General features: G+C 43.8%; 1 pseudogene; it reads left to right on the top strand.

Annotated features, from left to right (window-relative positions):
• The first annotated feature begins 7092 nt into the window (after positions 1-7092).
• On the top strand, positions 7093-12480 carry LOC123135371 (receptor kinase-like protein Xa21; annotated as a pseudogene).
• Positions 12481-14814: the final 2334 nt, after the last annotated feature.

Raw genomic sequence — 14814 nt, 5'->3', positions numbered from 1 at the left:
CGATTTATGATGTTTGACAAAATGTGTATTACTTTAGACGTGCGTTGCACGTACATACTTACTAGTGTGACAAAGAAGAGGGAGGCCCCGAGATACACCTAAGGGTGTACTGGCCCTGGTCTGATAATGTCTCCGCCGCCATAGTTAGAACGAATCGTCGTGACTCGTCGAGCGCCGCGGCTCCGCCAACGCGTCGAACGGACCGTGTCGCCGAGTCCCGGCAAGCCCATGGCGCCTCCATGGACCAGCGAGACGGCGACGAGTGAGACCTCGCGATACGGCAGAGCCTTACCAAGGCACCGTCGATGGTGTAAGTAGAAGTGGTGGCACACTAGATTGCGCCGAGTTAAACGCGTGTGTCACGGAGTCCCTGCATGATGGTGTTGCCTGTGGACTCGACGGTGGAGGGTGCACCGGGACCGTCCACGGACGGCGGCCCCGTACATCGTCGTCTTGTGTGGTGGGTGTGCCGTGGGTTGCGCATGGGTAGCAGCCCTGACACGTCATCGTCGATGGTGGGTTGTGCACCTGGGGCTACACATGAACGGCGGCCCTGGCGCGTCATCGCCGGTGGTGAGTCCGACATTAGGGGATCGCCGGGGCCTGCACATGAATGGCAACCTCGGTGCGTCGCCACCGGTGATGAGTCCGGCACGAAGGAATCGCCACGGGTTGTGCACGAATGGCAACCCGGCGCGTCGTTGCCAGTGGTGAGTCCGGCACGAAGGAATCGCCGCGGGTTGCGCATGAACGGCAACCCGGCACGTCATCGTCGGTGATGAGTCCAGTATGAAGGAATCGCCGCTAGTTGCGCACGAAAGGCAACCCCGGCGTACTAGGCCGGCACATGGGAGATGCCGGTGGAGAGTGCGTTGAGGGCTATGCACTAATGCACCAACGCAGCCCCCATGCACCATCTTCAGAAGCATCGAGCGCCGACGCCGGCAGCTGGCTTCGTCTCTGGCCGTAGCTCGGGTTGCGATCATCCAGATGTAGAGAGAGAGATGACGGGGAGGAAAGATCAGTAGAGAAGATGGTCGGCATCGTCGTCTTGTCGGGAACTCGACGCACAGCTCGTCGTTCTGCTGCACGCCTGCTCACCTTTCCTTCCGGCCGCCTGCACGAGAAGGAAGACAAGCGCACGTCTGGCCGTCTGGTACTGAAGTTCCTCCTCCTGGGTGTGTGGGTTCTCGGCTAGATGCAAGCCAATTCCCTCGTACCCTGGCTCCTCCTGGATGTGTGAGTCGATGGATGGATCCCTTGCGTTAGTTGCTAAGCCTCGTGCTAGCACAGGTGAGTTGCCGAGCATAAGCTCCGCGCTATGGCATCGACGGCAACGACACCTGCCGATGCCGCTATCATCTTGGGGACGCCGTTGTGGTTCTCCTCTCCGTACCAAAATTCCGGGTGAAAACTATTGTCCGTTTCAAGCTCGACAATGGCGACATTTGGCACCGTTTCCCCCACTAAGGGAGTTGTCGTGGAGCTTAGATGTCCTAGGGCATCTCGTGGTGCTGTAATCTCGCCATCCTAGGGCGTCATAGTCACTTCCGTTTGTGTTGTCCGGTTATCTCCAAATCTACTTTGTAAAAGTGCTACCTCACTGTCCTGTATGGTTCAGCCGTATAACATGGTGTGCTGCTTTACATATAAACCGGGTGAAAGCCTGTTTCAAGATCCAACTAATCTCGACCATCAAACCAAGTCAATTCAGCGATTTAAATTGTTTTAATGGTGAGTGCTCAATTTTTTAATGTGCAATTAATAGCATAGCAAATATTAATGGTAGCGCTAATCATAACTAACACGGAAATAATATCCTACCTAAGGCTAGTCATAGTGGGAGTAACTTAGCAAGTAACATAGCGCACTCCGAGAAAATTTTGCTTATGTGGCATGTACTCCCTCCTTTCCGGTTTATAGGGCTTATCTCAAAATTTTAGTTTTCCCATTTTATAAAGCTCAATTTGGTTGTTTCCCATCACATGTTCAGATTCCAAGGTGCATTAAATTCTTGCATGCAAGTATTAAGAGAAAATTGACCAATGCATGTAATTTATGCATGCATGCATTGCAATTAATGCATTGATAAACATACTTTTTTGAGAAAAACAAGAGCATTAATTTGGGTGCTTTTGCAAACTCCAAAAGGTATTCCACCACTCACCATCTACCTTGCTTGGTGAGATTTTTGAATTGAGCCTTATAAACCGGAAAGGAGGGAGTAGTTAATGAGAAATGGTAACATAATATGTTACTGTAACATAGCGCTTTCCAAGACAAGAAGAGTCTACAAGCTAATTAATAAAGTCCTCTATGACACTACTACTATGTTACTTTGCACTATGAAGGTAGTAACTTAGACTAGTGTCATATGCATGACACTAGTATAAGTTACTCCCCACTATGACCTCCAGCCTAATACATTATCTGCCTGCAATAAATATACTGACTAATGACTAATACGGTCAAACGACCCATCCATGATGCAGGCCCAAATTTCATACATAGTATTAAAAAGCTATGTATATGTAACTAACACAAAACAATTTCCTCCTCCCGTCCGAGCGCTCCAGGCGAACAAGGGTTCCACGTCTCCTGTCGGCACAATACATAACCAATAAGGGCAAAGAAATACAGAAAAACTAAAAACTAGAAGAAAATGATTGAAAACCAACACAGAATACACACAAAGAAAAAAAAACCACGAAGATTCTAAAACTAGTCGAAACCGGTTAGAGAAGCTTCCTAAAACCGCTCCCCCAGGAAACCATATTGGGCCGGCTCATCTAACAACCGGCTAATGCGAGCCGTCGCTCCCGCGAGGAATGCCATGGCTATTTCTCACCTACCATTCTAAAGCTACGGTAGCCTCCTCTCTAGCACAAGATTAGTGAGCAAGCCACTAATACAGTTGTCTTTCGCGTGACTATTTTTAATATGTTTATTAAATCGATTTTCACTGTTTTCTTTTTCATCTTTTTTAGTTTTTGAACACATGTCTACTTTTTTCAAATAAACATTGTATATATTTCTTATTCATTTGTTCGTACATGTTGAACATTTTTTAAAATATATGATGTCCATTTTTTTCAAATACATGTTTTTGAATATCTTTCAATATTTTTTAATACATGTTAAACATATTTTGAATGCACATAAACATTTTTAATGGAAAAAACATTTTCTTTAAACCAAGAAAACAGTTGTTCTACATACTATTGAATTGTCTGAACATTTATAAAACAGCTCATGTACATTTTTTCAAATGGTACGAAACTTGTTTTTTAGAATTATGCAAACATATTTTTGCATTATAGTATAAGCACTTTATAAAAATGTCAGAAACAGTTCTTCGAAATGGATGCACACTGTTTTATAATGTCACTTACATATTTTTTAATGACATGCAGCATTTCTTTGAAGTACGCAAACATTTTTTTTCATTGTATAAACATTTATAAAAATTGTCAAGCACAATTTTCCGAAATGCCTGAGCAATATTTGAAAATTTAAATTGCATTGTTTTAAATGCTTTAATATATTTGTACATTGTATAATGTCATGCATATAGGTTTCAATTAAGTGAACGTTTCTTACATTGTAAAAACATTTAAAAATTTCATGAACATATTTTTAAAATGCATGAACCTATTTTAAAAATGTCGTGTACATATTTTTTATGTGTGAATTCTTATTTTGAATTACGTGAACATATATTTACATTGCATAATTTTTTTATTAAATGTCATGATTTTTTTTGAATGGGTGGACATTAAGCTTTAACGCCACACATATTATTTTTTGGTACAATTTTTTTTAATTATGAGAACATATTTTGACATTGTATAAACTTTATTTAAAAATTGTCACGGGCATTTTTATGAAATGCTTGTACATCTTTTTGAATGGTACGGAACATTTTTTGAACAAGGAAAATATTTTTTACATTGTATAAACTTGTTTTAAAAATGTGAAAAACATTGTTCTCATAATGCCTGAACATTTCTAAAATGCCACACACATTTGTATTGATGCTATATCAAAATTTCTTTTGTGTTACATGAGCGGACGAGTAGTAGTACAAGAAGAACGCTCGATCCTCGACATGAATGGGCTTCGGTCAACACTCGGCCTGAATACTGGGCTTCTTCCTCTACCATGGCACAATTGTCCACCCTCGATATGCAACTGGGGCCAACCAATTCTATTGCAACTGCAACTCCAGCCTCGACAGGCAACTGGGGGCCCTACCCATTTCGTCCCAGTTGGAAGTCCATCCTCGACACGCAAGTGGGCACGATCCATTTTTTCCGCCTTAGTTGCAAGTCCACCATCAATATTCAATTGGGGGCTAACTTTTCTTGGCCCTTCCAAACCAACCATCAGCTCACAATTGGGGTCTTGATCCTTTTTTGCCTCGGTTGCAATTCAAAGAATGGCTCACACTAGGCTCGGCCTATTTTTCATCCCAGTTGCACTTTCACCGTAGATATGCAATTGGGATCACCCTAGTTTGTCCTAATTGCAAGTCCAACTCTGACATGCAACTAGGGGGTGTCCCGCCTTTTTGTTTGTTCCCAGTCGCAAGTCCAACCTTGACATGCAATTGGCCGCCTTTTCTGCCCCATTTTCACGTCCACCCTCGATGTGTAACTAGGGCTCAACCAATTTTATCCCAGTTGCAACTTCACCATTGATACTTAGGGGGGCGTAACCCATTTTTGATCTCGTTACAAGTCCACCCTCGACAAGCAAGTGAGCCCGACCCATGTTTTGTCCTAGTTGCAGGTCCACCCTCAACACGCAAGTGGGGACCGACCATTTTTGTCTCAGTTGAAGGTCCACTCCCGACATGCAATTGGTGGGGTCCGCCTTTTTTCTTGTCCTTGTTGCAAGTCCATCCTAGACACGTAATTGGGGTCCAACCCATTTCCCCCTAGTTTCAAGTCCAATTACACCTCGACATGTAATTGAGGGCCCTGTCTTTTTTTTTCCAGTTGCAAGTGCACCATATATATACATATGGGGCCCGACCAATTTTATCATAGTTGCAACTCCACCCTCGATATGCAACCGAGGGTCTGGTCCATTTTTGTTCCAGTTGGAAATCCATCCTCGACACGCAAGTGGACACGATCCATTTTTTGTGCCACGTCAATTTGCAACCCATTATGTTGTGCCACATCACCCTGTCCAATGGGACCCACTTGTCAAAATCGTACTAAACGACCTAACCACCGATTAGAGTTTTTTTTGCAAAAAAAATAGCCTCAAAATAAGGTTTCTTTGGACATAATTTCATAGGATTTTCCTTTCTGCAACCCTAGCCTTCAATGTCGATGGTTTTTGCAATTCACTCCTAGTTAAGGGGTATCCTTAACAAAAGTTACCCCGAACGCCTCCAGAGATGACAACTGGTACAAGCACGTGCATCACCTATGGTCACTAGAGAGTTTCGGTTGGATTTTTCTAGGGGAGATGGGAGAGCTGGCTGTACGTGCTTCTTTTTCTAGGTCCATTTTTTAAAAATTAAATATTTCTTGAACCGTGCGTCCAAATTGCAAGCTGTTTTCACCCATGTGTTCCTCGCGTCGAGATATTCGGAACTATTTCTAATGTTGATAGGCTTCGGTGAACATATTTTTTTACATAACTTTGTGCTCCCTACCGCATGAAAAAAATCAGAATTTTGTGTGAACACTCATACACATGAATATTACGTATGTGCAAAATTTCATAACGGTATACTTTCACACGAGGTGGACAAAAAAAGACAAATACGTCTTACTAAAATGGGCCGATTTTTTTTTGTTGGGCCAGAATTATTATTTTTGTACAGCCTACAAATCGCAATATTTTCGAAATGATTTTTCACACGTTCGTGCAGAACACGTATAAGTTTCGCATGGATTTTTATTTTATTTTTTAAAACAATAAAATATGCCTTTTGAATTTTTTAAAATACCGAGCTACCTGGAGCTCGGTCACTGTTGACATTTTCAGATTCTATGCTTCCCTTTACTAATCTAATGCTACAGTGCATGTTAAAAACGTGCACTAGAAAAAACAGGGAAAATCAAGAAAAAAATGGTGCCGTCCGCGTGGTTAACCTTCAGCTAGTTGCCCCCAGGAGGTAGTTTTGTTTTGCAAAAACTGATTAGAGGTAGCTGATTGTATAGATCGGTTTTTCTTTTAAGAAACATCGATTACAATATAGAGTTACGCACACACACATATTTCACACCACTACACACAAGGCATTCACGCAGCGCCTACTGAAGAGCCCTGTTCAAGAATTTATCCGATTAACCAGTTAACTTGCCGATTAATCTCTACTCGTAGGGTCACCGAGTAGCCGATAAACTCGCCGATTAATCCCCTACTCGCAAGCTAACCGAGCAGCTACCAGTTAACGATTTCCTTAACAATGCTGAAGAGTGAAGACTGGATCGGAGTTGTGAAATTTTAAGATTGACAGAGTCATCAGGGTGTCTTGCTGCTATTGACGGGAATGTCACCTCCCACTGAAATAATAATTCTCCTGTTCTGACCATCCAACAACTGGTCTACATCGTTAATTGTGTTCTTACCACTCAAAAGCAAAATTGTAGTCTTAGTAAAGACGTGCCATCTTGTAGTACGCACGGTATGCTTTGACGAGATCCAAGAGGCGCCACTCCGACGAGCTGGAGGCGGCAACGGCATATATGGATCATGGCATGCGGTGTTTCTTCTGTTGATTATTCACCCACGTCTTGACTGGTATGAGAAGGTCTACAACCGATTATGTTGTTTTGTCATTTGCAGCTAATAAGAGACTAGCTCCACCGCAAAAAAAAGGGTCTAGCTTCTCCTTCAAACTGTGGAATGAATGACCGTGTGGCCCCGAGCTGCACGTCGACGAATCAAGTCTCCTCCGGGCCATTGCTTTCTCAAGCTCGTCCTGCCCGGTGATCCGACAACTCATCCTCTACGATCCATTCATACAGTGGAAAATGATCGTGTGGCTCAGACACCATGCGAAAATTGTGGAATAAAGCACGATGGACCTTGACTGCAGTGCTAGCCTAGCCTAGCTTGATGCTTTCAAAGACTCACCTTCTTATCTTCTTCTTCTCCTTCTCCTGCAGCTCGGGGCTTCTCTCCTCCTCTCCTCCTATCATCTATCTACGGGACGAATGGAAAATTTACACTTATTTGCTTCAAAGCATATGCACTAGCTGGGCGGTATATGTTCTGAAACCCCAGGTTGCCTGTGTATCAGTTTGCCTGACCAGATCTGAGCCCTTGTGGTAGATAGACACCTCTGGTCCTCTCCTCTTCTGCAGCAGCAGTTTGGGGCTAGCTTCACTTCTTGCAGGTCAGATGATCAATCCCATGGAATTCATCGGTTGCCCCTTCTTCTATTTTGTTTCTTTTTAGAATTTCCTGCATGTGGAGTTGGTACTTTCATCTTTAGGAAACTTCTTTCCAGCATGAGTCCGACAATATACTTTTCGTGCCATACAACTTATACTTTGCTACTCAAATTCTAGTCAAAGTTTGACCAAATACAAGAGGGGCTTAGTTGAAGCAACAGAACTCAGATTTTTGCCTGAAATCTTAATTGGTTCAGTTAAATTGTGTAGGAACCAGGGGAAAGGGAGAGGGGACCGTGTCTAGATAAGATCAGCTAAAAGGGAGAGGGAGGAGTAATGCTATACATACATAGGTTTACAAGTGGGTTTTACAGGTAGGTGGGTTTTGATTGGAGATTAAGGGAAGGAAGGCCCCACATCGTGAAAATCACGGGCCAGAGGTTAGTTAGAAAGAAAGAATTCTAGTCAGCATATAATTGCGTGTAACTCTTTGTACGTTTAACATTATTTTATTTTATTTGAACACAGTACAAATGCAAACGCTCATATATACGCGCATACATTCACCCATATAAACGCACACGCGCACACCCTACCCCTATGAACACATCCGAGAGGCTGAGCTGGTATATCATCTTAAAATTTTACGAAGTCACCGTAAGCGCCTCGTAATCGACGGGAACGTCTCCCACTGAACGTGCATCGCCGAAAATCCTGAAATAAACCCAGGATAAATGCGAGCACTAGGATTTGAACCCTGTTGGGCTGGGGATACCACAGTCCTCCTGTCCATTTAACCACAGGTTGGTTCGCACGGCGGTGAGACCGAAGAAGGGCGACTGGTGTGTTGTGCTCTATAGCCATGCAATTGCGAGAGACCAACGGCATGCAGGAGGGACCACGGGATAGACAGCAACAACATGCGGAAGCAGGCGGACAATGACAAACGACAGCCCGATTGCGATCCAAAAATACCTGATCCGTTCGGATCTGTTGCAAAAACACAGTGATTCGCCAGATAACTTCCTCGTCCATTATTATAGCTATGTAAAAGTTAATTTTATTATTATATTATTATAGGTAGAGATTTTTTCGGTTGCCTCGCTGGTCCAGGTATGGGTGGGTTATGGCCCAACCCACCCAGGTCGCCCTAGTGGTCAATGGTGGAGCAAGTGCGTTGACCTGACGTTTGGCCGGTCAAAAAGATTAGTAGTGCTCCTAACAAACACAACTATGATTGTCGGCGGTGCTATAAAGAAGGAAAAAAATAGCACACTACAAGAAATAGCGCCCCCACTGAAAATATGTTATTAATCATGATATAACACGCTATAGTGTGATATTAGTGAAATATTGTACACTGATCAATTTAACGAAACAATTCTTCACACGCTATAGCGTGTTATTAGGGGCGTTGTAGCGTGTTATTTTTTTTTCCAGTGGCTATCACCCACTACTCGAGTGGACAGCAGCACTAAGCTAGTAGTCGATCACCAGTGTCGACATCCGGCCTATAAATTGACGCCGCAGTGGCTAGCGACGGTGAACCAAACACTCCACACACTCCAAATTAATCTGCATTTACACATATATGCCTCTCTTCCGGCGGATGTAGCTCTTGTTCCGGCCAGGCAAGGAAAAGCTAGAGGGGGGAAAATCGCCAGGTAATTCATTTTTTACACGAAAATCCCCAGGCGATTCGCACGACACAATTTATCCACGGATGGGTACCTGCTAACATGTCTACGTTAGACTTATTTAAACTCGGATTATTCTTGTCATCTTATGTATGCATCAATGCATGTATAGAGAATGCTGCTGAGCTAACTTGACCTACACATTTACATACAGAGCTACCCGACCATGGAAGCTACTACAACCAGCCAGTTACTTCTCTTGGTGTTGGTAGTTTGCAGTGTACATGTGGTCACCTGCAACTCTTTTTTCTCATATGGAAACGAGACAGATCGGTTGTCGCTGCTTGACTTCAAGGACGCAATCAGCCTCGACCGGCACGAAGCCTTAATGTCCTGGAACGATAGCACCCACTTTTGCAGCTGGGAAGGTGTCATGTGTATGGTGAAGACTCCACATCGTGTCACTTCTCTAAACCTTACAAGTCGAGATTTGGTAGGACACATCTCTCCTTCACTTGGGAACCTCACATTCCTCCATTATCTAGATCTAACGGATAACACACTCACAGGAGAGATCCCACCCTTCCTTGGTCACTTGCATCGCCTCCAAACCCTGGGCTTGAATAATAACACATTGCAAGGAGCGATGCCGAGTTTTGCAAATTGCACAAAGCTCAGGGTGCTCGATGTTTCGTCTAACAACCTAGTCGGCCAATTTTCTGCTGATTTGCCCGATCACCTTCACAAGCTACTTCTGTCACGTAATAATCTTACTGGCACCATCCCAACTTCTCTTGCCAATATCACAACACTAGCTGCCATTGATTGCAGATATAATCACATCAAGGGAAATATCCCAAGTGAGTTTGCAGATTTATCCAGCTTGCAATACCTGTATGTAGGTGCCAATCAGCTGGCAGGTAGGTTTCCGCAAACCATCTTGAATATTTCTACACTCATCGGCCTTGGCCTTTTTCTCAATGGTCTAAGTGGAGAGGTACCACCAATTCTCTGTACCTCTCTTCCCAATCTACAGATACTTGTATTGGGTGGCAACTTCTTTGTAGGGAACATTCCTAGTTCACTCACTAATGCTTCCAATCTATACAACATTGATTTGTCTGGTAACAACTTCACCGGATTGGTGCCCACCATGATTGGCAAACTCACCAAACTCTCATTGTTAAATCTTGAAGAGAATAAACTCCAAGCACATAGCAGGGAAGACTGGGAGTTTTTGGATAGCTTAGGCAACTGCACGAAACTACAAATATTCTCCATGACTATGAATCATTTATCAGGGCATGTACCCAGTTCATTAGGTAACCTCTCCAATCAACTCCAGCGTCTATACTTGGCAAAGAATCAACTATCTGGAAATTTTCCTTCTGGCATAGCAAACCTTCCCAACTTGATTGGTGTAGCATTGTCAGGGAATCGGTTTACAGGTGTGGTTCCGGAGTGGATTGGAACTCTCAACACATTGCAGCAAATAGGTTTAGCAGCAAACTTCTTTACGGGGGTCATTCCATCATCCTTGTCAAACTTGTCTCAATTGGGATCTATCTTTCTATACTCAAACCAGTTCATTGGCCACATACCACCAAACTTTGGAAACTTTCCAATGCTTCAATATTTGGACATTTCCAATAATAATCTTCATGGCAGGGTTCCAATGGAGATATTCAGAATCCCATCAATAATTGGAATAGATTTGTCATTTAACAACCTCGATAAACAACTTCCTTCCAACATTGGCAATGCCAAACAACTCGTATATTTTCGACTTTCATCAAATAAGCTATCCGGAGATATTCCAAACACTCTGGGTGATTGTGAAAGTTTAGAAGACATGGAGTTGGACTCAAATATTTTCAGTGGAAGCATTCCCACTTCATTAGGCAATATAAGGAGCCTCAAAGTTTTGAATTTTTCTGCCAATAACTTAACCGGGTCAATACCAGCATCTCTTGGCAACCTACAACTTGAGAAAATTGATATGTCATTCAACCATCTTGAGGGAGAGGTTCCAATAAAAGGGATCTTCAAGAATGCAACTATCGTGCGGATTGATTGAAATCAAGGGCTTTGTGGTGGGGTACTGGAGTTACACATGCTAGCATGTCCTGTTATGTCTTCAAATTCAACTAGGCACACAAAATCTTTAGTGCTCAAAGTTGTTTTACCAATAGCCAGTATGGTGTCACTTGCTATGGTCATATTTGGTTTATTGCTTTGGAGAGGAAAACACAAGAGCAAATCAATATCTCCGCCCTCCTTTGCTACAAAATTTCCCAAAGTTTCTTTCAACGACCTATCCAGAGCAACACAAGGATTCTCAGCATCCAACCTAATAGGCAGAGGGGGGTATAGTTCCGTATACCAAGGAAAACTAGCTGAAGATGAAAATGAGGTTGCCATAAAAGTCTTCAACCTAGAGCTTACAGGAGCACGAAAGAGCTTCATTGCTGAATGTAATGCGTTGAGAAATGTGCGACACCGTAATCTAGTCCCTATACTAACTGTATGCTCAAGCATTGATTCTAATGGTAATGATTTCAAGGCCCTAGTATATGAGTTCATGCCAGGAGGAGACTTACATAAACTACTATACTCAACTCAAGGCTGTGAAGGCTCTTCAAATTTGAATCTTGTTACAATGTTTCAAAGGATAGGCATTGTCGTGGATGTAGCGGATGCATTGGAGTACCTCCACCATAACAACCAAGGAACAATGGTTCACTGTGATCTGAAGCCTAGCAACATTCTTTTGGATGACAATATGATAGCTCATGTCGGAGACTTCGGCCTAGCAAGATTCACAGTTGGTTTCACAACATCATCACTTGGTAACTCAAACTCTTCTTCGGTTGCACTAATTGGAACGGTCGGATATGCTGCTCCAGGTAATGTACTTTTAAAAAAATCTCGTGTCAACACATTTTTTTCGGTATCTATGTTAACCAGCGAAAGTGAAATTAACTCTATATTATTCATTCCTTAGAATATGCAGGGGGTGGTCAAGTTTCGACCGCCGTGGATGTTTACAGCTTCGGTATCGTTCTCCTGGAGATATTCATTCGAAGAACGCCGACTGATGACAAGTTCAAGGATGGACTGAGCATTGTGAAGTTTACAGAGATCAGCTTCCCTGATAGGGTATTGGAGATTGTTGATCCCCAGTTGTTACAGGAGTTGGAGCTTTGCCAAGAAACTCCGGTGGCCACGAAGGAAAAAGGTGTATGTTCTCTGATGTCTATCCTAAACGTTGGCCTTTGCTGCACCAAGCCATCCCCTGTTGATCGTATCAACATGCAGGAGGTGGCTGCCAAGCTACATGGAATCAGGGATGGATATCTTAGAGGAAATTGAATAAGCACTTATATTTCTTCAGTAGTATTAGCTACCTAAATAAGTTGTTGTATAATTGATGTTTATCGCATAGCATGTATGCAATGACATGGATTTGCAAATCTGAAACATCTCTGTGTTACTGCAGAAATCTGGCTAGTGCACATTAAAAAACAGATATGAATTTTCCATGTATCGATATTACCAAACAAATTAATTATATTTAATTGATCAATACATGATGTTCAGAGTTCATTTTTGCTTAATATGTATCAGTTGAATTGAAGTTGTGGAACTTTTCTTTTTGCTCATTCTCATCCGGAACGGGGCTAGCCCGAATCCCAAGTATGGAGTATTACATGTGGCTGATCAAATCTGCAAGGAGCCAGTTATGTTATTGTGGCCCAAAGTCAGCACCTTCAACTGACACCATGAACATTTCCATAACCACTCGATGAATTTTGTCAGCCTCCCTTGAACTTCATTTCGTGTCTGCTCAAATATTCTATGGCTACAAAGGCTCGTCACTGTATCTGATATCCTTCCCTTTAGATAGTTATCCCTCAGCATAAGGACTTCAAGTGAGCTCAGTTTTCCCAACTGTGCAGGAAACATGCCAATTTCGTGTCAGCTCAAATATTCTCATGCTACAAAGGATCTCTACACATGATTGAGATATTTGAGGCTCATTGAGCCCCCAAAACCAGCAAATCGTTTCTGCTCCGGTGCTCCCCCCATGGGCTGAACGCGGGGTGGAAAAACACATCGACGGTCAGGATGAACCAAAAACGGTTCATAACGAGGGGCACGATCGTCTTTGTTGCCCCCGTGTATAGCCGTCGAGGAGCCCTGGGAGGCCCGTACGGGCCCGGTTAGATCGTATGCCCGGCCGTATACGTGTGCCCGTCCGTATATGTGTTAATTTTTTGTATACGGCGGCCTTTCGTGCACGCATGAAGCCGCCCGCGCGTGGGGCAGCACGTGTCACGGGTAGTTGCCAAAACTGTCCCATCATATAAATGTGGACGGCAACCACCTCCGGCCGCATCGCCCACCATTTCCCCCGCCGCATCGTCTCCCTCTCTCCACTCTCCCCTCCCCACTCCCTCTCCTCTCCAACCTCCTCGTCTCCCTCACCGCATCCTCTCCATCGCCATGGCGGACGCAGGAGGCGAGCGCCCCGATTGGGGCGCATATCTGGTGGAGCAGGCGCGGCAGGTCGCTGCGGGCACCTTTGTGAGAGGGCGTGCCGGCGTGCAGCGCGGTGCTCCCTCCGCTGGAGATCTGGAGAAGGCGGGGGCGGGCCGCAGCGGCACGGTCCAGTCAGATGCGCCCGCTCTGGCGAACTCCGGCGAGGCGCAGAAGGTGGAGGCGGGCTCTGGCGAGGCGCAGAAGGTGGGGGCGGGCTCTGGCGAGGCGCACGAGGTGGAGAAGGTGGAGAAGGTGGAGGCCGGCTCCAGCGAGGAGGAAGCGGAGCAGAAGGTATCTGCGGCTAACTTTTAGTTGGTAGTTTTTAGATTGTAGGGTTTGTGGCCAGAACTTTGTTTGGTTAGATTTGTTGGAGGTAGGGTTTTCTCTGCATTAGGGTTTTTCTGTATTTGATTCGTGCAAGAATGGTGGACCACATATGATTATTAGATTAGGTTAGAAGTAGCCAGATTGAGGGATGGGGTTTTTTCAGATGCTTATTAGATTAGTAGTGGAATTTTTGCAATTCTTTAGGTGTTTGGAGTCAAATATATACTTCTGTATTGGTTTGGGTTGGTGCCTGCTTTAGTTCTTTGGCTTGATGATTAATTAAATGGATGCTTAGTTCTAGGGATCATGGCTGTCATAGTTGCAATTCTTAGATGCTTGATTGATGCATGTTGTCATAGTTGCTGTTATTTGATGCTTGATTGATGCCTGTCAGGCAGAGGCTATGAGATGGGTTGTGCATGGCCTTGTCTTTTTGGAAATTGTCTAAGTGAGGTGATTAGATGGTGCATTAGTTTGCATGTAAATATAGTGAAGGATGTGCTCATGTACTGGGTGTTGTCATGTTAATCAAAAAGAGCTTCTCAAGGGCTGGATTTTTTTGTGCTGGATTGGGGCTTCTGAAGGAGAGGGGAAGCGTGGTCGAGGGGAAGGGGCAGTCTATGCTTATTTACTTTGGGTTAGTAGTGGAATTTTGTCGTTGCTTCAGAGATATTGACAACATTGAACATCCTCTACAATGCCGTTGCTTCAGAGATAAAAGCATCTTGGGGTTTTTTCAGATGCTTATTAGATTAGTAGTTGAATTTTTGCTTGTTAGAATTTAATTAGTATGAGGATGAATACCTTATTTAAGGGGGAATTTAAGGTCAGATAGATGTCATATGATTATTAGATCTGTAGTTCAATGCTGCTGACATTTATGATTATTTGATTTGATCTGTGGTTCAATGATACTGGATGGAAACATATTTGATTTGGAATGCATT

This window comes from Triticum aestivum, chromosome 6B (assembly GCF_018294505.1).
Source record: "Triticum aestivum cultivar Chinese Spring chromosome 6B, IWGSC CS RefSeq v2.1, whole genome shotgun sequence".
In the NCBI taxonomy this organism is placed as follows: domain Eukaryota; kingdom Viridiplantae; phylum Streptophyta; class Magnoliopsida; order Poales; family Poaceae; genus Triticum; species Triticum aestivum.
The sequence above is the reverse complement of the archived record's forward strand: the minus strand, read 5'-3'. Positions and strand labels throughout refer to the sequence as shown.